Source organism: Xenopus laevis, chromosome 9_10S, assembly GCF_017654675.1.
Source record: "Xenopus laevis strain J_2021 chromosome 9_10S, Xenopus_laevis_v10.1, whole genome shotgun sequence".
NCBI lineage: Eukaryota > Metazoa > Chordata > Amphibia > Anura > Pipidae > Xenopus > Xenopus laevis.
The window spans coordinates 104,933,469-104,956,778 of record NC_054388.1 but is presented as its reverse complement, the minus strand read 5'-3'; the positions used below and the strand labels follow the sequence as shown (position 1 = coordinate 104,956,778).

The following is a 23,310-nucleotide window of genomic DNA, read 5'->3' as shown; positions in this document are numbered from 1 at the left end:
TACTGGGGCATCTTTGGAGACACAGATCTTTACTTCTAAAGGGCCGTGGTTGCCTTGGGCTGGTAAATGCCTGAGAAAAGCAAAGTCGATCCATATATGGCTCATCATTTCAGGGCTAAAGCGCCGCATACCAGGGAGAGAGAAGGTTTAACTTTTTATGATTTGCACAGAAACAGAACAGCTGGGATATGTTTTGCAAGGAATTCCTGCACATCGACCCGCCGCGCATTCATTACACACACAACTGCTCGCTATTGTAACCAGTAAGTTGAAAAGAATTACAAATCCCAGAATGCACAAGCCTCCAGGAATGGCTCCAATCCAACAATGTACCACGGCAATAGCGCAGATACAGGGGCCCGAGACGGGGTAATGGTAGAAAACAGTGGGAGACGGTGTGTAGACTGAAACAAAATGGCTTCTCACATGTCAAAGAACAAAATGTACATTCTTTACTGATGGAGTCCTTTAAAGTGACAGATATGGCGTGGGTTTTACCATTGCAAAGACCTCGGAGGACTAGAAATGCATTGGCTCAGATTATGCATGTAAACGTCTGTGCTTTTCTATAAGTTCTTTTTCTATATTTGATTTTTTTTTATACAAAGGGCAATAAGAACTATATTTCTTTTGCACATATTTACTAAAGCCTTAAACACTGGGCAGAGGCAAACTTATTTGTGGTAAATCTCTAAACCTGGAGGCCTGGGCTGGTGAGCCTCTTCCATATAAATCACATTGATTCAGGGTATTTTTTTCTATAGTGTCCCCAGTCACTATTTATTGGGCCTGTGGGGACTATTTAGGCATCTGTGTACTTGAAATGCCAAAGCCGATTTTGAATTCCAGTCCACACCTGCTCTCCACGTCTCTGATGACCTGGTATGAAGAAAGTGGAAGAACTGTCTGCCATCTTTTGGTTGATTTAGAATGCACAGAAGATGTCTAATGGCTTTACTCCTGAACATACAAAAGGCACCCCGGTATTTCCCACTAAGGGTGCCCTACGTGTGCAATTATCACCCCAACCCATGAAGACTAGTTGACATTCAAAACATCCCTAAAGAAAGTCACATACTACAATCCAATAAATTGTGCTGTAACAGTGGTTTTGGCTGAAGGAACAAGGGCTTATGGGAAAAACATTATTGACGTTGGTCCCTTTTGGAGACTGGCCATGACCTCGACTGGAAGAATTTCTTGAGCCCAGAGAGTTTGAGGGGTCGAAAGTACGGCCCAATTTGTTTCTGGATTCACCACTTTGGACGCGTGTTTTCCCCAAGGCCGGCTGAATTTGTGCTCTTCCCTTATCCACCTGGAGAGGGCAGGAGAGAACAGTCAAGGCTTATATCATTGCACCTTACAGATCTATAGATCCAATATAACAATACTGTAATACAATAAGATCATGAATGATGTCAGATAGTTATATCATTTTAGGGGGATGCTGGGAGTTGTTGTTTGGCAACAGCTGGAGGCTTCAGGCTGGATTGTCTTGATAGTGATACCCTCTATACACAATGTCCTACAATTACACACATCATCTTGCCCTAATACTAGTGGTACAATTGGAAGTTACTGGGCCTCACATTAAAATCATTTTAGGGCCCTCTAGAATTTGAGGAACAGGGACTTAACTACCAGGGAGCAGACAAACAAGTGCGGGGAGAGCTGGTAGAGGATATGGAAGCAGGTTGTGTCCAGGATCGCAGCAATGAAATGTAGGGGCCCCAGTTTGTTCCTTTGCCTGGGTGCTGGGGTCCATGAAGCTGCGCTCCTGGTTGGCCTGTCCCAGGATGTTATTCTACCTCCTAGGCTGGTGAAATACTGGCCAGGTGGCAATCCTGAAAATCAGTCAGCACCCCACTGGGCCACCTATACCTCCTGGTCCTGCTTTTTCTATTGCAGCAATCCCCAACCAGTGGCTCCATGTTGCTCACCAAACCCCTTGGATGTTGCTCCCAGTGGCATCAGAGCAGGTGCTTATTTTTAAATTCCTGGTTTGGAAGTAGGGTTGCCACCTGGCTGGTATTTTTTCCCGGCCTTTTCCAGAAAAGGTGGCAACCCTATTTGGAGGCAATTTTTGGTTCCATAAAGAACAGATGTACTGCCAAACAGAGTCTCCTGTAGGCTGCCACTCCACATAGGGGCCTTTTTGGCACCCCCCATTGAACTATTTTCATGCATTTGCTGCTCTCCGACTCTTTTTATGGCTCATGGGAAAAAAAGGTTGGGAACCCCTGCTCTATAATAACGCTCCTGCTCAGGGCTGGGCCAAGCCGGACAAGACTTTATTTGCATAGACGGCAGGACAGGGGACAGAGGGGAGACGACAAAGGTGGAATGCAATAGAGGTGGGAGAGCGACGAAGGGAAGGGGATGAAGGAGAAAACCAAAGAGGGGAATAGAGGTAGGCAGAAGACAATTTAAGCGGTACCTGCTTAGCGATCCATGATCATTGCGCCCTAGGTGCCTCTTCTGCCTACCCCTAGATCCTGCTCCTCAGGTCCAGACTGAGAACTAAAATAGGCCCTGGCATTTCAGATACACAGAGGCCCGATCAGTCCACTAAATACTGACTTTCTATGGCACCTTATAGCTGCCCCTATGGCATTTGCCAGAACCCACAGATTGCCAGTCCGCTGGCTCCAGCTTGCCTTACTATACACACAACCCCTAATTTACAGGTATGCATCTCTGAGGGCAATGGAGATCCCTCTACAACTTCCCTTCAGGGCTCAGGACAGTTGCTCCTGCTTTAGCCCACCCCTCCCAAGACAGTTCTGTTGCCCGGTAGCAGCTGTGAGAGGAGAAGACCTTGCCGGGTCCATTACATACCAGCCGGGTGTTATGACATCTTCCAACTGTATGCGTTAAAAATCAGAAGTAATATCTGCGTTGTACAGGGGGGGGCTAAATCTCTCAAGACAGCTGTAATTAGTTCCAGAGGGTCACAGCTGTCCCCCCGCTAACAGCTGAGAGATTTTTTGGAGGGAAAAACAGGAACTGTATTTTCTGTCAGAATTAACGACCTGACAAGGGCCGGCGAGGGTGGGGAATATGGCGAAACATGAGTTTTATGATTCCATACGCGCTTTTCATATACATGATTGGCTCTTTCCCTCTTAATTGTAAATCAAAGCATACATTCATTAAAAGCCATAAAAGTCTCTCTCGCCAGTCTCTTCTGTATCAGGGGCCCCATTGGTCGGCACGTTAGCCGCTGGCTATAAAGCCATCCCAACGCACAAAACTCTCTGGCAATTAATGGATGGAAAGTACTATTTCAGCGAGGAGCGAGGTTACTCTGAGGATTAGGCGAGAGGTTTCTGAAATATTAATGCAAGGCCGTATTTCAGGGGTGCTAATAACGGGGTGTTAGGCTGAAGTGACTGATTAATTGATGAATAAATATAGAAGAAAGCGTGGGATCCGTTAGAAGTTGCACATTCTGGGAAAGGAAAAAAAAAATATATAAAGGACAATATTCCATGGAACTGCTTAAAGGGAACTAATAAAAATAATGATAATAAAACGTATAAGAAGATGATGAGTATATTTATAGGAAAAGTAAACCCAACCTGCACCAGACACCCCCCCCTAAATGTCGCTGCTCCCACATACTTGGACTGAAAAGGAGAAGTTGGCAGCCGCCATGTTTGGCCAAATCACTTCCTGCCTTTGAACATTGAACAGGAAGCTGATTTGTTCCTTGCTTTAAATGCACATTCTTCTGGTCTGTGGTCAGTGTCAGGGAGCCAAACGAAAGAGATGAGTTGTCTGTGATGGGAGGGGATCCTGTGCAGGGGCCCTTTGAGACACGTAACTATAAGTAGGTACAAACAAATTGGCGCAAGCTAAAATACCGTACAGAATATGTTTGATTCCAGCCATTCTTGAGCGAAGTGTTGACAGATGCAGAGCTGCCAACAAACAGGGGCATAGGGAATAGTGTCAGGAGGGCAGCGGCAAAGGGGGGCCCCAGCATAGACCCAAAGTTTGGGTTCAACTGTTATAAAGAGGATGGGGCTTGTGGGGAAAAGGCCAAGGTTTGTATGGATTGTGGGCATTATTTGGATCAGGTGGATCGGAGCAAGTGGCCACGCATCCAATTTAGGATGACATTTTGTTTTATTGGGGCACCATTGTACTTAACTGACATTCTCCATATGGCCCAGGCTGTAGACTAACAAATTAGGCTCCTTGGAGCAACTTCTACTAGAAAATATAGGGCCTATATTTTTTTAATGGTGGGCCTACACTAATGCACAATACAGTGGATTAGAAACAGGGGCAAAGTACAGCGATAAGGGAACCCGTACTTTCTAAGTGACCAGGTGTAACAACATGCCCCTGTTTGCTTATTATGCCCCCCGCCATCACACCCAACTGAAGAAGAGTAATAAAATGGCAGCAAAGAAAACACCCCGGGCCCATGCTGCTGTTTACTAGACTCACTTTTTACCTGTACATTCACAATGGTCATTTACCAACACCCCTAATGAATAACCAGGGGCTGTAAGATTTATTGTGTCCTGTGTGGCTGCTCATGCCCCGGTGCCAGGGATGTGAGAGCGGTGGTACCCCAGCTGCTGTGAAACACAACTCCCCGCGGCTGGCTACAGAAGATGGGGACTGTAGCTGCAACAGCTGGAGGGAGCACGAGTTTGTCATGTGTGACCTATGCTTTGGCCGGCTGCGCTTTTCTGTCAGTGCCTGGTGAGAAGGTGACAGTTGCACAAAGGGCCCCTTGCTGAACGGACCATCATGTCCTCACTGTGTTTAATAAGGGGAGAGCGGTGTAACCTAATACCCGCTAAGACTTGGCGCGGCCCCAGCCTGTGATTATCTGACTTGTTGAGCAGGCCGGACTATTAGGTAATAAAGCTAAATGAACAATAAACTGGAAAGCGCTTTCATATTTGCGAGCCCTTTGGTAATTAGTTTTTATGTTGCAGTAGCTCAAATGGTATGGCCTGGAAGTGTAACCCATTCACTACCTGTACGGTGCCCAAATGGTACAGCCTAGAAGCTTAACCCATTCACTGCTCAAATGGTACAGCCTGGAAGCATAACCCATCCACTGCCTGTATGGTTCCCAAATTGTACGGCCTGGAAGCGTAACCAATTAAATGCCTGTATGGTGCCCAAATGGCCAAATGGTACTGTCTTGAAGCGTAACCCATTGGTAACTGTGGGCTCATATGTAAAATGGGGTCAGTAACATTTCATGTCAAGTCTGTGCAACCTGAAGCCTCCAATAATCTTGTACACTGTATTACAAATGTTTATTCTGGCTATTTCACTGCTAAAGCCTATCTAACAAACTGTAGAGACTCCCTTTCTCTCTGTTGGTGACATCATTGCCATCCACAGACTTTGCTCTCCTTGATTCCTTTATCAGGAAAACAATCCCTAAAAGAAACCCCCAAAACTGTGCTACCCTCCAAGACTCAACAGAGTTAAACTGACAGTCGTGATAGAAATGTTTGTCCCATGTGATCTCCTTCTCGTTGAACGGATTCATGGCTAAAAGTGAGGACACTGCTCTGTCATTGGCTAAAAGCTTCCCAGCCAGATGTATCATTCATCACACGTTCTGCTCATAGGTCTATGGAGGGGGGAAAAAGGGAGAAGATATTAATGAATCCCCCTGTAACACCATACTCAAGACACTTCACTGTAACTATAGGTAAAATATAAAATTAAAGGCTAAATACCCCAAGGCATAAGAATAATAAACCCCCTGATACAATGGTAACGGGTGAGACATCCCGCAGAGTGCTCTGTGTATAACACAAGACTGAGCACAAAGGCTGCCTGTGTTTCCAGGCAAAAAAAATATTATTGCTTTAAACCCAGGATTCCCTGTACCTGACTACCGCACACTATTAGCAGCACGCCCCATATGCTGCTCCGCGTTGGCCACTTGCTCCCCCCCCTGTCCATAAAATCATTTATAGACAGTCTGACAGAGAACTGGGAAAGCAGAGCATGGTGGTGGCTCTGGAAAGAACATAAGAAGCCCATCATGGTGGTGAAACTACATTAAAAGCAGACCCTGCAGAGGGGCCCAGGAGGTGTAGGGGGCCCCATGAGCAGTGGTGCTTCAGGGGCTGCTGCCGCCTGAGACACTTTCTGCACTTTAAATTTTTAGCATCGGAGCAGGTGCAGGAGGGGTCGCATCACTAGTGTAGTGAGCGTTATATGTCCTAGCAGAGCTGAATTTCCGTGTTAGAAAATGGAAATTCGGCTCTTAAAGTTACCCGGTAACTGGCCACTCTTTGCTGCCTGAGGTTCTTATCTTGCCTCATGGCAGGGGCGGCCCATGAGGCCCTAATGAGCAACTTCAATACATATTGGTAAAACAGGGCAACCTTTGGATATGTTCGGGCCATAAAATTAATTTGCTGTGGGGCCTAGTTACACATTGGTGTCAGTGCTCTCTCCTGCGCCAGTTTTGCTGCATGCTGCTGGCCAATGGCGAATCTGTTAGGTGCATCAGTGTTGGAAAAATCCTGGTGGGACCAGATAAGTCCTTGCATGGAAGCCGCTTTCTCCCCAAGCCAGATTGAGGCTCGGAAAGGGGGGGTGGATTGGGGAGGGGGGCAAGAGGACACCTCACGTCTGAAGTGGGGGCCCCAAGGCAGCAGCCCCGGTGGGCCCACCAGTCCGATGCTGGTGCCTAAGGATTTAAACAGAGCATCATTGTTCTGAAGGTTTGCTGGGTCGGCATATACTTAATAATAAATATCATGCATAAATAACTAGGTGCCACTAAAGGTGATTGTGATCTACATCTCCCAGAGTTCCCTGGAAAGAGTTAAGCAAGAAGCACCTACAGAGAGGCACAATGCATCTATATTTACACTTCCTAACACAGACACACTTTGCATACTCACAAAGGGATAATACACTCATGAGTGGAAAAGCAAATACTTTATATAAGCAGAGGTCCGTCTGATCCTTTGCTGTGCTGGGCCTGCTTCAATATCAGAACTAGAGATGCAGCACCTTTACACGGAGAATAACAGGTTTTCAGTAGAGTCCTCATGATCCTGCAGTAGGCTCCCATGTAGATCTGTGCTTTTTGTGTACTTTACTGCAAATCTGCCATGAACAGCAGTGAGACGACTGTGAATCAGCAGGATTTAAAGGGCCGGTGCCAAGTGTGCCCACTCAGGATGGATGAGTCACAGCAGGCAATGCTCAGCCCACTCCCCAGTGGGAAGCAAGAAGTGAGAGCCAGGATGGTAGATGGGGAGGGCGACACAGACTTGTTTATGGCGCGTGCAGATTCCTATTCTGATTGAGGGAGACAAAGCAGAAAAATGTGCCCATTGGTGTGGGATACGTGTTAGGGTGATGCCCTGTAGCCACATTAACAGCAAGGTTGCTGCCATGTTACTTCACTGAGCTACTATCCAAGCAGAGATGTTGTTATTGTCCCCTCAGCCCAAACAGTTTAGATGGACTGAGAAGAAAGTGAGGAACACAGAAGCACCGATTGCCACCGCCAAGCTTGGGAGAAGCTGCTGGTACAGGAACTGGGAACATGGACGACACAATGGTACAGACTTATGCACAGTGGCACCCTGGTGCAGAATTGGGGCTCTATAATGATATATAATACACAAAAGCCATGAATATATATAAGGTGACAAGTGATGTCATCAGTTATAAACGGGGAGTAGTGATGTCATTTTTGTCACATGACTCACTAAAACGTGTGCATTATAATAAATAAAGTACCCCCTGTTGCAAAATATGAGTTCCATGACCTGTATAAAAGGTCATGGAACTCCTCGTTGACTTATAATATCCTTATATTTTACAATAGGGGGGTACTTTATTCACTATATAATTATACCAGTGCTATCCCACCCACGATCTGCTCACACAAGGCTCAAACTCTCCATTTTTATTGCTCAGTCCCACATTTTACTTTTTCACGGTTCAGAAAACAAAGATTTCAATTTTAGTAATTTTTTTGAAAATGTAAAGATCCTCGGTTCTCCCCTGGGCTCCTATAAACAGCCCATTTGGCCCTTCAATCCCCAGTCATTAGACCGGCACTAATATGTCAAAATGTATAACCAGGGGCCACTAATCACCTGATTTACTGCAATATCTCAAATCCTAAACCTTGGGGTAGAAGCCCTGTTTATTGCATTCTTCAGGAATACAAGCAAGTGAGCAGCCAAAGTCCTACCATGAGGTCGACACCCAGCAGTACCCTCATTGTGACGTCAGCAGAAAGTTGCTACAGTAGATACCCTATAATGTAATCATACATATAATCATAACATGTCATCATACATGCAGGTCTAGCATGAGGCGAGCATGTTGCATTGTCTCAACCTCACAGTCAAACACTCAAGGAAGAAAGGGGCAATTAGTATTGTTTCGAGCACAAGAAAAAGATGCAGGAAAAAAGTTTGAAAATCACCATATGCCTAGCCAAGCTTTTAGGGTAAGCAGGGGCCGTATTGGCATAAGGCAAGTCAGCAAAAAGCTGCTCCTGGTAACTTAAAGAGCCAAACTTTTTAAAATCAGAATTTGACCCACTCCGGCACTCAGAAAGGTAAGTACCAAGTGTGAGGGGGGGGGCGGTATCTGATAGGAAGTCTCAGGCAGCGAAAAGCACAGAAACGCCCCCTGAGAATATGGAATCAGGTATATGCTACTGACAGCTAGTGGATTATGCAAACTGTAACAGTCAGGAGAACACAGACTGGGAAACTTAGTCTCACAGAACTATTCACTTACTTCTAATATCCCTTATAATACATGAGTGATACTCAGAGTTCCCTGTATAACTCAGCCTGCAGCCTTGTGCCTTTATATGGTCACAGAACAACCCCTCAGTGACTTCTAATATCCTTATCATTTACAGTAGGGGGTACATTATCCCTTATAATACATGAGTGATACTCAGAGTTCCCTGTATAACTCAGCCTGTAGCCTTGTGTCTTTATATGGTCACAGAACAACCCCTCAGTGGCTTCTAATATCCTTATCATTTACAGTAGGGGGTACATTATCCCTTATAATACATGAGTGATACTCAGAGTTCCCTGTATAACTCAGCCTGCAGCCTTGTGTCTTTATATGGTCACAGAACCCCTCAGTGACTTCTAATATCCTTATCATTTACAGTAGGGGTACATTATCCCTTATAATACATGAGTGATACTCAGAGTTCCCTGTATAACTCAGCCTGCAGTCATGTGCCTTTATATGGTCACAGAACAACCCCTCAGTGACTTCTAATATCCTTATCATTTACAGTAGGGGGTACATTATCCCTTATAATACATGAGTGATACTCAGAGTTCCCTGTATAACGTATTACATACAGATATAACCATAATGTTATTAATCTCCCTCCATATTCTTTGCGTGTGTGTTAGTATAAGTGTGTACAAGCAGACCCCCCCCACGCTGCTCTCCCCGAGGTGCTGGTTTGTGTCAGGGTCCTGATTAGCTGTGGATGTGAGTTGTGATTCAGGCTGGCAGTGGAACAGTGGGGTCATTGTACTGAGCCACGTGTCTGTAGATGCCAAACAGGATCATGTGCCCTGTGTCTGGCTGCAGGGGAATGACTTGCTTAAAGCTACTTACAGTATCACACACAGGGTTAGGCTACGTTATTTTTTGGGGGGCTAGCAACGTGTGACACAATCCTCACCCGGGGCTGATGTAATTCTACTTGGTTAACAGTGGGATGTCAGTCACAGGAGGAATGACTATGATGCCCCCAACAGAGGAGGGACGTCTGACCCCCAGCCCTCCAACTGTCAGTAAATTACCCAGGTTCTCCCCAGAAAACCTTCAGCTGTTCACCACCCACCATCCCAGCTTCTGGTAGAATTGGGGTGCTGTAGCTGGTATCTAGGTTTTCCACCTGGCCGGTATTTTACCGCCCTGGGCGGTAAAAATTATGGTTGATCCCAATGTTATTAATAGGAAAAAAAGATAAATATATACTGTAGGAAGGCCGGTATTTTTTACCAGAAAAGGTGACAACCCTACCACTATCCCCCATATGGATAAAAAGGGTCACAACACTCGATTGTAACTTAACATGCTGCAAATATGCTGAAGCTGCCATAACTCTTGACATCCAGGCAGTTTCTTCTATTATTGCAACTGCATTGGGCAGATCAAAGTTCATTTCTGATTGGCTGGTTAGAATGGTACAGGACAACGTGCGCCGTCCCAATAATGGCAAAAACCACTGAAAACGATCAGCGAGAAAGGAGACCCAACAGTGAAGTGAAAGGTAGAAACGCTGATCTGTGATGGGAAAGAACAAATATTTGGCTAGAACACACCCTCCCTACACAAAAAAATATAATATCACAGGCCTGAGCTGGGTCACAGTTTCCTTATGGATGAAGCTTATCTCCCTGGCCAGGGTTCTTGCTACCCCGCTGTCCTGCAGTCTGTGACCTCAAGTTGCAGTGTTATTGCTGGAGAAGAAGAGCCTGTCCCGTTCCCCAACTCCACCACCCCCCAGAGGCTCCTCATCTATTTTGTTAGAGCAAGGCCTGAAATGTTAATGAGTTTAACCCTATCACTCCGTAGCAGCATTGTAAAACTGTGATCAGAACTGTGTGCTGCCTATACCTGATATACTGCTTAGCCCTGCCGTTGTCTGAATGTTTTAACTCCATGCACTGCTGGCTCTGACTCTTAAAACAATGATGTAGAAGAACTGATTCTGCTACATTGTTTCAGGAGTCAGAACTGGTGAACAGAATGGAATAAAGTGTTTTTGAAAATTCTCATTCATCCAGGTCATGGTATATCTGTAGAAATAAGTCAACTCAACTGGACTTGCTGTGTTTTTTTTCCTTGAAGAAGTTTCACCAGTCGTCCAACTGGCTTTCTCAATTCAGAATAACTGGAAGGTTTGAAAACACCTCAAAGCTCCAATGTTGCTAATACCATCAACACCTAACTTCATGATATCCTTGCGGATTATGATAAACAGATTATACTGATTGGAGCAACATTCCAGAGGATAAATTCTAGAAGAAAGATGCTATTTACAAGTTATTCTGAATTGAGAAAGCCAGTTGGATGAATGGTGAAAAGTCTTCAAGGAAAAAAAACACAGCAAGTCCAGTTGAGTTGACTTGTTTCTACAGATATAGAATGGAATAAACAACGGTACTCTGATTGATGCTAAAATTCTATAGGGTAAATTTATCAAAGAGTGAAGTTAATAGTGAAGTTCCGCCACTAGAGTGAAATTCCACAGCTCTCAATTCATTTCTACGGGATTTTGAAAGGCGTATTTATCAATGGGTGAAAGTTCACCCTTTAATAAATACGCCTATAAAAATCCCATAGAAATGAATGGAGAGTGGCGGAATTTCACTCTAGTGGCGGAACTTCACTATTAACTTCACTCTTTGATAAATATACCCCTATATAGTGAAGAAGAGCGGATAGTTCAACTCAAGATATGGGATATAGGGACAGGGGACACCATTAGTGATGAGTGGAGCGAAATCCTCCTCTACTTTGTGACCTGCTTGAATGTTGACCAGCTACCCACCCACGGCACCTGGGGCCTTCTTCTTGGTGGACCCTCGCCATATGCAGGCCTCGCCACAAATCCGGGCCTGCCCATGTTGGAAACGGACAGCCTGCCTGACCAATATCCAGCTAGATACATATCAGTCAGGTCTAAATATCCCATTGGATTTGGACTGCATTGGCCTACTGATGAGGTCCAATTCCCAAAGAGCCTCCATTGGCCTTTATTATGATCCAATTGGAGCCAAACTACTGAATTGGCTCAGTGATCACCAGAAGAAAGGGCAGATTTAATCCTTGGCTCATACCAATAAAAAATGATGGGATGTTTGCTAGATACATATCAGTCAGGTCTGAATATCCCATTGGATTTGGACTGCATTGGCCTACTGATGAGGTCCACATCCCAAGAAGCCAGCATTGGCCTTTATTTTGATCCAATTTTGTCCTGAGAGTCAAACCATTGAATCGGCTCAATCTGACTAACAGCTCACTGGTGATTTTGGATCTACTTGTGGATGGCCAGCTTTAGAATGAAGCAAAGCTCTTAAGGTTGGGTTCCCATGATGAGTTCTATGAAAAAAAGGAGAATATTTAGTTCCAAAACCATATTTTAAGTCACCCTGATTCAATCTAGGTGCTCCTGAGGTCAATCAACTTATATCGACCATTTAAAAAAAAACAAATTGCGCACTGCTGGCAGGAATGAAGAATAATTTGGCAGTGATCACCAGAAGAGAGGGCAGATTTAATCCTTGGCTCATACCAACACCAAATGATGGGATGTTTGCTGTATAACATTACTCTACATAGTCGAAATGAGTCTCCGAGACTGACATTGCCAACGTGGTTCATTTAGGGGAACAGCATAGAATATCCTGTGATTATTTACAGAAGGCACAAAATACACACGGGCAGTGCGACCATGGAAGAATATTCTCTTTATCCCTGTTTAGCCCCATAAACTCCGGCCTTAAATGACTACCTGTATTAAAGGGGTAAATATGCTCAGCGCAGTGTAAATGTTGATCCGTTTCTTTAAACACATCCTTGAAAGATCCGTTTGTGCGACTGTGCTCTCGGGGGCCACCGATACGAGCGTCGTTAAGCGCCAAGACGCCACATTACAAGCAGAGGGATGGTAGGAGTGTCAGTGCAAAAACATTAATCTAATCCAGGGATTTACCGATCGTTCCTTCTCGGGAGCCAAGAAGGAATATTTCCATTTGGCCACGTTTACTGGCTCGGATACAGTTCCTTTATTTATTTATTTGTGTCTCTTTTTCCCCTCTTCGTTGCATGATGAGGCTGACTGCCTAGTAAAAATCTGATTAGTTTTGTTTAGATCATGGTTGTACAATGAAATATGTAGTTTGTTTCTTTTTGTAGAATGAGGGTCGCTGGAGGGGCTTGTCAAATGGAAATTAGACTGTACACTCGGATTTAAAGGGACACTTGCAATCTCAGATTTTCCTGCACAACCAAGATTACTCCTGAGGAAAGACTATACAGCTGTAGATATATGTTAACCCACTGTCCGTGCTAGAAGAAAAACTAGAGTGTCATCCCTGTTGTTAAGAATGCCATTTATGTCTAAGTTGTGACATCACTGAGAGGAGTGGTCAACCCTTCAAGCCTCTTTCATAAGAAGGCTTATTGGCAGGCAGCTCAAGAGACAACCAATGGCATATTAGGCAAGGCTAATATAACTCGGATTTCAATGATTTAAAGGGACACTTGCAATCTCAGATTTTTCTGCAGAACCAAGCCTACTCCTGAGGAAGGACTATACTGCTGTAGATATATGCTATCCCACTGTCCATGCTAGAAGAAAATCTAAAGTGTCATCCCTGCTGCTAAGAATGCCATTCTTGTCTAAGTCTGAGTGACATCACTGAGGGGAGTGGTCAACCCTTTAAGCCTCTTGCATAAGCAAGCTTATTGGCAGGCACCTCAAGAGACAACCAATGGCATATTAGGCAAGGCTAATATTGCATGTTGAGCCAGTTATACCTTTGTAAAACAAAAGGCAAATAAATCAATAGTTCCATTAATGCCATTCATTTGGAAATGTAAAAATAAATATATAGTGCCCTTTAATCATTGTCTATAACCAGCATAAAAGGACGGAGTGTCCATATTTACCAGGAAGGAAGCGAACTACATAAGCCAATCCAGGTGATAGTGATAAAACATGGTCGCCTTATAAGGTTCACTTAAACTCGTATTCTTACCATACAGTGCCGGGATCAATGGGGTCCAAGCTGGATGTTCCCTGAAGAACAACCTCAGTCCTCTATCTGGTTATGCTGCAAACACACACACATAAAACATCCGCTATGATCAAAGAGGGAAATTCCACAATAAAAACATAATTACTTTATTATAGATCCTCACTCTTCCAGTGCTGCTACCCACACCCTAATTTTGCCACTGGTAGCCTTGAGGTTTTGTGTAGCAATGTCCTCTCTGGTATATTTGCTTGTTTGATGTAATAACAGATAATACTGAATTTAGCTAAGATAAAGGGTTTGCGGAATGATACAGTACAACAACTTGAAGGCCTCAGGCTGGACATCTCTACTTCATATAAATAGAGGAGTGGTCCAACTATTCTATGTCCAATACAAATACAACTAATACCAAGGGGCAGATTTTTCAAGGGTCGAATAGTCAATTTGAATACGATTTTTCGATTTTAAAAATTCACGCATTCGAATGTAAATCCCAATGTGAGATTTATCACATCTCGAACTAATTTGAATATTCACCACCTAAAACCTGCCGAGCTCATGTACAAGTCAAGGGCAGAGGTCTGTTGAGCAATTTGGAGATGTTAATAGCCTTCCTGACAATCACATTTTTTTTCAGGAGAAAAATTTGATTTGTACGAATGAAATGCAAATCGAATACGATTCAATTTTTGGGTTGGAACATTCGATCAAATATAAGCTGAAAATTTTTCTTAAATAACCTCCCATCGAATTTTGAGTATATTGGAATTTTGAAAAACTCTCATGAATTCAAAATTTGACCTTTGATATGGGCCTCCCCATGTGTTCTTTTTGGAGGGCCCAGTAGCATCTTTATTTTAGGGCCTGTCTAAATTTAGGAATAAGCCAATTTGCATTAAGATACTGAATATCAAAACTGCTGATCAGCCACCAGTGCCCCCAATTGTCTGTTTCCTCTATAGTTACACTAATGAACTAAACACAGTGGGATTTCCCAACCCCCCAGTGTTCCATGAAAGATCCATCCAGCCACTGTATCACACCCAGTTAGTACCGAACCAACCAATCAGTCAGTTTGCTGAGACTCCAGTAGTGATGTCACAAGCATACTCCCTTACTATATGAAGATGGTCTTCCCATCATGCCTGAAGGCACTCTTGGAACAAGACTGTCAAAGTGTCCCATTGAACAAATATTTTTTGGTTAAGCAGATATGGGCCACTATGACAATTGCTTGCTCTAAACTTCATTTATTATAAAGGGGAAGTAAAGTCTAAAATAGAATAAGGCTAGAAATGCTGTATTTTGTATACTAAACATAAACATATACTTACTGCACCACAAGCCGAATCAAACAAATGATTTATGATATCAAAGTTGGCCACAGGGGTTCACCATCTTGTAACTTTGTTAAAAATCTTTGCAAGACCAAGACTGTGCACATGCGCAGTGTGGTCTGGGCTGCTTAGGGATCATCATAAATCATCAAAACATCACAAGTCAAATAATATCTGCCAGAAGCCGATACAGCAAGACTGATTAATAATCAGAATATACAGACTGCACTGGGTCCTGTGTTGTCATGTAATCTAATGTGAATCTGATAGTTTTTCTATTGTTTAATACAAACTTTCTCCAACTCTGCAGAACCAGTGGCTGCAGCAAAATAATCCTCCAAATAGAATCCCAGTTTATCTGTTTAAATCTGGCTCCATGATCTTTGTCCCTGCAGCTGGAGTTGGAAACAGTAAAGGGATGTAGAGGCAAAAATAAAATCCAATACAAATCTCTACACAGTCGCCGACTGCTCTACAGGGAAACAAACAAAGCTGCTTGAGTTCTGCATGGCTGGGAAGTAGTGCTGTGCAGTCGGATTTTTCCTGACCCTAAACCTCCCTTAGCCCGTGCCCGCAAGCACCCGATTTGCGGGTTTCTTTTGTAGACCTGCACTGCCCCATCAATGACATCACAAAAGGGTGGGGCAAGCAGGTGCGAGGCTATAAAGCCAGAAGTCGGAAGTCAGAAGCCGGCATTTGAAGGTGGCATGTGGGGAGAGCAGAAGAAGAGCTCAACCCGCACCTGCCCGGCACCCTGAAGAGGAGTGGGAGGATGGCCCGAACCCACCCGCTTTTTTACTCAAATGATCCTAATGTTATCACTTAAAGGACATGTAATCCCCATAATAAAATTGTGCCTAATGCAAGAAAATTTAATTCTAAGCAACTTTTCAATATACACTGATTTCAAATGTTTTTTTTAAAAGATTTTCTTTATTGATTTTCAATTAACATAAGATAGAAGAAGAAGGAAAGAAAAGGAATAAAGGCAAGCAAGATGAGCTTCTCCATTTACATAGTTACATCCCTGTCAAGCCACCCAAAAACTTACATGTGCTCAACCACCGACTAGTTATCGTAACCATTTAAGGGATAGCCAGCCATTTGTCCCAGAGTTTCCCAAATTTCTCAGGGCAACCTCTGGCAGCATACGTCAGTTTTTGCCTAGGGAGGGTATCATCAACCAATCTTTTCCAGAAGCCAAGAGTAGGAGGTTCAGGAGCTTTCCAAGTCAAGAGAAGGGCTTTCCTGGCATAGTGGAGCAACTGCTGCAGGCATAGTCTATCACTAGAGGGTAGAGGCAGACCTTCAAATAGTCCAAGGAGACAAAATTCCGGAGACCTAATGTTAGGTAGTCCCAAAAATGTAGATATAAATCGAAGTATTGCGGCCCAGTACTCCTGAATCTTAGGACAGCCCCAGAAAACATGCAAGTAGGTGCCAGATTCGGCATTGCACTTAAGACATACATCCGGATGCCCCTGATACATACGTGCCAGCCTGTGTGGGGTTAAATACACCCTATTTAAGAATTTGATGTGAATAAAGCGATCTCTGGTACATATATTCGTTTCTGGAATCTGTTCAAGTATATCTGCCCATGTTTCTTCATCTAGTGATGGGAAATCAGAGGCCCATTTCCTACACACCTGACGTATGGGATTAAAGTTCTCTTGGAGCACAATTGCATAGAACCAGCTAAGGGGCTTTGTTAATTCGGGTTTACGGAGGTAGCGTTCAAGGGTAGACTCAGTTACCCGTGGGGACCCCTCTGGAAATTGTGCCCGAAAAGCGTGTCTTAACTGTAAGAATCTAAAAAACATCTGGTTATGGATGCCATATTCCTCCTTGAGCTGAACAAACTGTTTCAGCCCACCAGCACCAATTATATCCCCTAAGTATTTCACCTTAGCATTAGCCCAGAAACTAACTTCAGGCAAGGTTCTGAATTCTCCTAGTGTACTGTTACCCCAGAGAGGGGTCCATCTGGACCAGGTGATTTCAAATGTTTAATAGTTTAAAAGTTAATTACAAATCTTATTGTTACTGAAAGCTGTATCTGTCCTTCCATTTTTGTGTTCCTGATCGCTGCTATTGAAACAGTGTAACATAAGCCAGCTGCTTCTACGTGTTGTTATTTATTGTTTTCAAAAGAACCAGAAAAGCAGAAATGGCGGGATAGGCAGGGCTTTCAATAGCGATTCAATTCATTAATAACTTTTAAACTGCTGTACATTTTTAACGAATGCGTATTGGAAAGTTGCTTTGAATTGCACGATCGTTCACTAGGCCAAAAATAATGTCAATTGTATGTCCCCTTTAACAATATTACGACTCCCCCTACTTCTTTTTAACCCCAGAAGGGCAGAGCTAACCATTGGTGGTCCCTTTGACTGACACAGACGATTAAGGCCAATGACACATTCAGGGGCGATCCTGCCCAATTTGCCGCCCGAGGCGGCTTTTGTTTTTGCCGCCCCCGCCTCCCCCACGGCACTCACCTTCAGCGACAAACGGGGGGGGGGGTGGTCCACGACACTAGTGCAGAGATCGCAATTGCGCTCTCTGCACTAGAAGAGCTGAATTTCCCGGTTGAAAACCGGAAATTCGACTCTTAGTTACCAGAAGCAGCATTTTTGCCGCCCCTGGCAACCAGGGGGGGCGCTGCCGCCTGAGGCGAGTGCCTCAACTCGCCTCATTGGCGGAGGCCCCTGGACACATTAACAAATAAAGAAGCCAAAATCATCTCTGGGGTGAAGAGATGGAGTGCTGTGATCCCACCTGCCACTATAGATGTGCACTTCTCCTTCCCATAGGTGGGTGGAACTGGCCCCCAAAAGAGTTAAACCACACACCCACCTACAGGAAACCCTCCAGGACTAGTCTAGGGCTAGATTAAGCAATGGAACACCGTCCCGCCAGATCTTATAATTGTAACCTATGTTTAATAGATTTCTTTTTTCCCCCCCTGGCTAGCCGAGATGCATGTTTCATATATATCCAGAATGAGTTATGGCTATGGCTGGCGGCCCGGCGGTAAGAAACACTTTGTAAATCAGGGACACCAAATTAGTAATAAAAGTTTGTTCCTACTGTGCAATTTCAGATATGTCAGGTTGCACATACTCGCAGATTCATTAGGGCTCCAATTTTCTTCCTTTTTTTTTTTATCCCGTTTTTTATTGGTATATACAGTTTGAAGTTACACACAGACCTAGGGAGATGCCTCGTATTTGGCTTTTTAATAGGAGAAACCAGAACCAGGGTAGAATAGCAACTGCTAACAGTCTGGTTAGGTTTAACCCCTTTGGTTTACTGGCACCCTAGCACCCAGACCATGATCAGGGTGACTGTTGCCTGAGGATCATGGGAGCTCTAGGAGGAGCTTACAATCTAAGGTCTCTATGATTTACACACAGACTAGATACTATGAAGCATATACAAAGGGAACAAGATCGGCCTGAGGAACATGCCCACCCATTCCTACCATGTACTTTGCCTTTAATCACAGCACCTTAATGGGCCCTCCTATATCCTTTGAAATGATTTCATAGCTGACATTATGGGAACGCTCTTGGTGATTGGCTACAAAACCAAATATCAGAGAGGAGTCACATGTGATGAAGATACAGTGTTTGCCAAAATCACTTGCCCATTGCATTAGTCTGACTGGTGGAACACAATGGAGAAACAGTGCAGGGCAATTGAACAAACTTGGTGCTTAAAGCTCCCCATAGACGCGACGATTCTTCTTGCCGAACGACCGATTTTAGGGAAGTCCGACCAATCCTTCGAAATTATCGTGCGGTTAGTGGGATTCGAACGATCGTACATCTTACGATTTTCGGCCGACATCTGTCAGGTAATTGATCGGCCAGGTCAAAAAATCTTTGTCGGTCCCAGTGCAATGTATCTATGTTTGCAGGGCCAAGCAGGCAGCTCCCCTTTGTTTTCCTGCCAAATTGGTCTTTTTAGTTGATGGTCATTTCGTACGATCATTCTGAGAAGATCGTGGTCTCACGATGAGGATCGGATCTTTTAAAAATCTCAACATCTATGGCCAGCTTAAGGGCTGCATGGGACAAACTGAGTTGATCAGATCATCTAGTAGGGGCTAGAACAGGGGTCCCCAACCTTTTTTTACCCGTGAGCCACATTCAAATGTAAAAAGATTAGGGGAGCAACACAAGAAAGTTAAAAAGTCCCTTGGGGTGCCAAATAAGGGCTGTGATTGGCTACTTGGTAGCCCCTATGTGAACTGGCAGCCTACAAGAGGCTCTACTTGGCACTATACTTAGTTGTTATGCAATTAAAACTTGCTTCCAAGCTTGGAATTCAAAAATTAGCACCTGCTTTGAGGACACGGAGAGCAACATCCAAGGGGTTGGAGAGCAACATGTTGCTCACGAGCTACTGGTTGGGGATCACTGGGCTAGAATATCTAGGGCAGTTGCCCTAGGTGTTCCTTCTCTTCTAGACCTGAGAAACATTGGACCAAACCATTTGTTGATCAAGTTAGCAGCAATTATTGGCCCCGTGAATGGCCAAGTGTAGGCTACAAGAAGACCTGATCTACAGGCAACAACCACAAATGCCAGAGAACATTCCTTGACACCTTCCACGTGTAATTGTAGAAGCTGAAGAAGTTAAATGGCTCATCAGGTAATAGGCATTAATGAGAAGTGGCAGTCACTGAGTAAATAAATCTCAGAGAGGTACAGGAGGTCCCAGCTGATATCCCCTTTGAACTGGTCAGCTGCTGGTTTCTAAGACCCCCCCCCCCCCTCCTGTATTTAATCTCCAAAGTTTTCCAGAAATCCATGAAATAACCTCAGGAATATGTCTCTTATCAGCCGCGGGTCTCGGTTGTGCCTGTGACTCATCAGAGGGTGAGCTAATTCTCAGATAAAGCACGCAGATTGCAGCACATTCCTTCTCTGGAGCGGGCATCTGGACCAGTTTCATTCTGCTCCTTAAAGGGGAGATACAGTCTCACATTACATTCTACTGAGCAGTTTGACCTTTAAGATGCAGCTGTTTGTCAGTTGTAGCACAGACCAGAAAAGATCTATAGGGGGCTCCAGTAAAGGTGTCAATTTGATTGTTTTTAGTCCTAAATCACCATATGTATTTGTTACTTTTGGATATGTGCTTACTGTGACAAATCAGGCACGTGCTGGAATATGTTTCACATACTATTTCTAAATTAAATCTATATAAACAAAATCTTCATCCTAAACACTATAATGGAAGAATGGTTTCATTTTTACATGGAGGGGAGCTTTAAACACGACTTCCTATCTGTCCTTACCCTACGGCCTACACTGATGCAGAAAATAACTTTTAACCCAATGGCTAAATTATTGAAACTGGAAGGATTCCAAATCCTAGGCCCAACTGACGAGCTACAGATTGGGTAACATTAATATCAAGCCCTTCCTGAGACCATCTTGTCCTATTGGCCCCATCTTGTCTGCTAAAACTTCAGGTTGGCCTGCCATAGCACCAGAGATTCTCATGGTGGGCCCCAGAGAAGAAATATCCATAGGCCCTTCTTTATTCCCACCATACCCCTATATAATAATTTATATAATTTAGAACTTACTACATTGAATCCTAGGATGTCTAGTCTGATGCTGTCTATTTGCAGTTTGACCAACTGCATTGCTGCTGGCCCCCCAACATTTGTTGAATCCCTGTTTTTTGGCTCGGGTCTAAAACAGGTCCATGGCAATATTTGTACTGGTTGGACATTACAGTTGACTGGAGACTGAACAAGTCAGTGGGGAATTAACAAATAAAGGGCTGCTGAACCCCCAATAATGGATGTAATCTCAGGGGTAGTAGACAGGTGACCAAAATTTGTAGGGTGTAATTAATGAGCAATTTCAATCTGTATAGGTAAAATAAGTTAAATTCTTGAAGCTTTTGGGAGGGCGACTGTGGGCTTAGTAACATCTAGTTATGCCATTGCCCCCCAACCACCACCAGTGAGGAACCATAGTAAGAACTACTCAAGGTCTAGTTAGCCTTAGTGCTCACCTGGAACATGTGCTAGAGCATTTACTGCCTTCTCTAGTCTAGTATAAAGCAGAGATGATTTTTTATGGTGATGGATTTTGCCAAAAGCTGTTTCTTTTGGTCTAGGGTTTGATTTGGATTAAATTGCTCTCTTGGGCCTCATACAGAATCAGCTTCGACTGTCCAAAAAAATCCCTTAACATGTGTTTACCTTTAGCTGCGGCCAAGAACAAGGAATCAAGAAAAAAAAAAAACAGAAAGAGTGAAAAAATAAAATGGAAAATTTATATATAGGAATATGTCTGCATTTTTCATCACCCAGAATGTCTGTGAGCACCACATTTTCGTGCCGAGCTGTTTGGGGGCGACTTAAAATCCAGCGATATATGATTGGTGGAGCTTTAAAAGAAATAATGCCCATTTCATGATTTCTGGATTATTTTATTATTATTTATTAACGGGTCTTATGTGAGGGGTTGAACGTCACCATGTAGATGGGGGGAGCCTATAGCTTATGTTCTAAAACACCCGGCTGCAACAGGGTAAATGTTTTCGAGCATCTGAAGCTCGGAGTCTTCAAATTTTCTTAATGCGGCGAAAATAAAAAGACTGCTGGGACTTTTAAATTTCCCCACTTAATTCCTAATGCCTGGACCAGCTGGGCTTATTTGGTGTATGTGAGATCAGGAAACAGCCCGGAGCGGCCGTAGGAAAAAGATTGTTCCAGCAGAACATTCTGCAGAATTGTTCCATCTCCCACTTTTTTTAAAAAAAAATTCTGGAGCATTTCTCCTTTCCTGGTCTGAAATACCCTGAATTCCATAGGCAATGCCAATCATCTTCCATGGTCAGCCGGAGACGCTAGATCCTACCCCAAAATGGACGAATTTCATTCTCAACAAAAATGGTGTTTTTAGAGTAAAACAAAAAGATTAAAGATGGATAAAACCCAGTCAATTTGCAACAGAGTACTGTGAAAGGTTTTAAATTCACCCACAATATTAAAGTTGGCTTTGGATCCCCTTACATGAGCTCATATAAATTGTGCTTTAAAGGCAGTGTTGGACTGGCCCACCTGGATACCAGGAAAACTCGCGGTGGGCCCAGGTGTCATTCGGCCTCTTGCTTCAACCATTTGGCCAATTTCATGGTCATTCCCTATTTCTTTATGGCAACCGAGAAGCTTAATAATAGAAGAATAGAGTATAGATGAGATAGAGAAAAGAGACTAGGAGAAAAAAGAGGTTGAGTGAGGAGAGGAGGTATAATAGATTGGAAAATGGGCCCTCAGCCTAAGGTTTTCTGGTGGGCCTTCTAGTTTGACACTATTTAAAGGAGAACTAAAGCTTAACAAATAAGTAGGCTACAAGTGTTACACATCCTCTTAGGCTTTTGTACCAGTCCAAGACCTGCTCAGCTCATTAGAAGGGAAGATCTGTGTCTCTGAAAATGCCCAGTTTGCTCAAAGCAGTTACCACCAAAAATCTTGACACACTGTATTACTGTGGGTTTTATATGGTCTTTCAGACAGAACTTCTGTTTTGGGTGGGAAGGTAGTTCTGCTTCTTAAATAACTCAAAGACAAGAGACCTCCGCTGAGGCTAGAGAACATGAGAAGTACCTGCCAAACGCTCCGTATGTGTTCACAATCTTGAGTGGGTTGAAGGAGGTAGTCATAACTTGCTTGAAGCTCAGTAGGTTCAACACAACAGGGACACTGAGGAAGATGATCAGGACACCCAGGGAGAGATGAGCTAACTGTAGCACATAACAGCCTTAAAAATATAAGAAGGGAATTTTCAGTACTTCTTGCTCAATAGAAATGAAATAGTGGCCATATATATGGGGGGTAGCTGGGCTTATTAACCCTTTATAGGTGCCACTTGACCTCAAGTCATGGCAGCAATGGCTCTAAATTAAGTCCTGCAGTGGGTTAGGTATCTAAAAGAAATGTGAGTGGTGAGCAGGTATAAATATGTGATACGAGTAGGGGTGCAAATCTTGGGTTTGCAAAATCGGCTCCTCCAGCTCCTGCACTCATATGATGTCACATCTGGTTTAATCTTGACCAGTCATGTTGAGGAGATAGCATGGATCTCAGCCATAAAGCATGGTAGAACTGAGGGATGAAAACATATTCTTACATGTATTCTTGAATTTAATGCCCT

The 23,310-nt window shown here is 43.7% G+C and overlaps 1 pseudogene; it reads right to left on the bottom strand.

Moving 5' to 3' along the window:
* Positions 1-1,145: 1,145 nt before the first annotated feature.
* Positions 1,146-23,310, bottom strand: part of LOC108702320 — an 80,522-nt pseudogene continuing 58,357 nt past the window's right edge.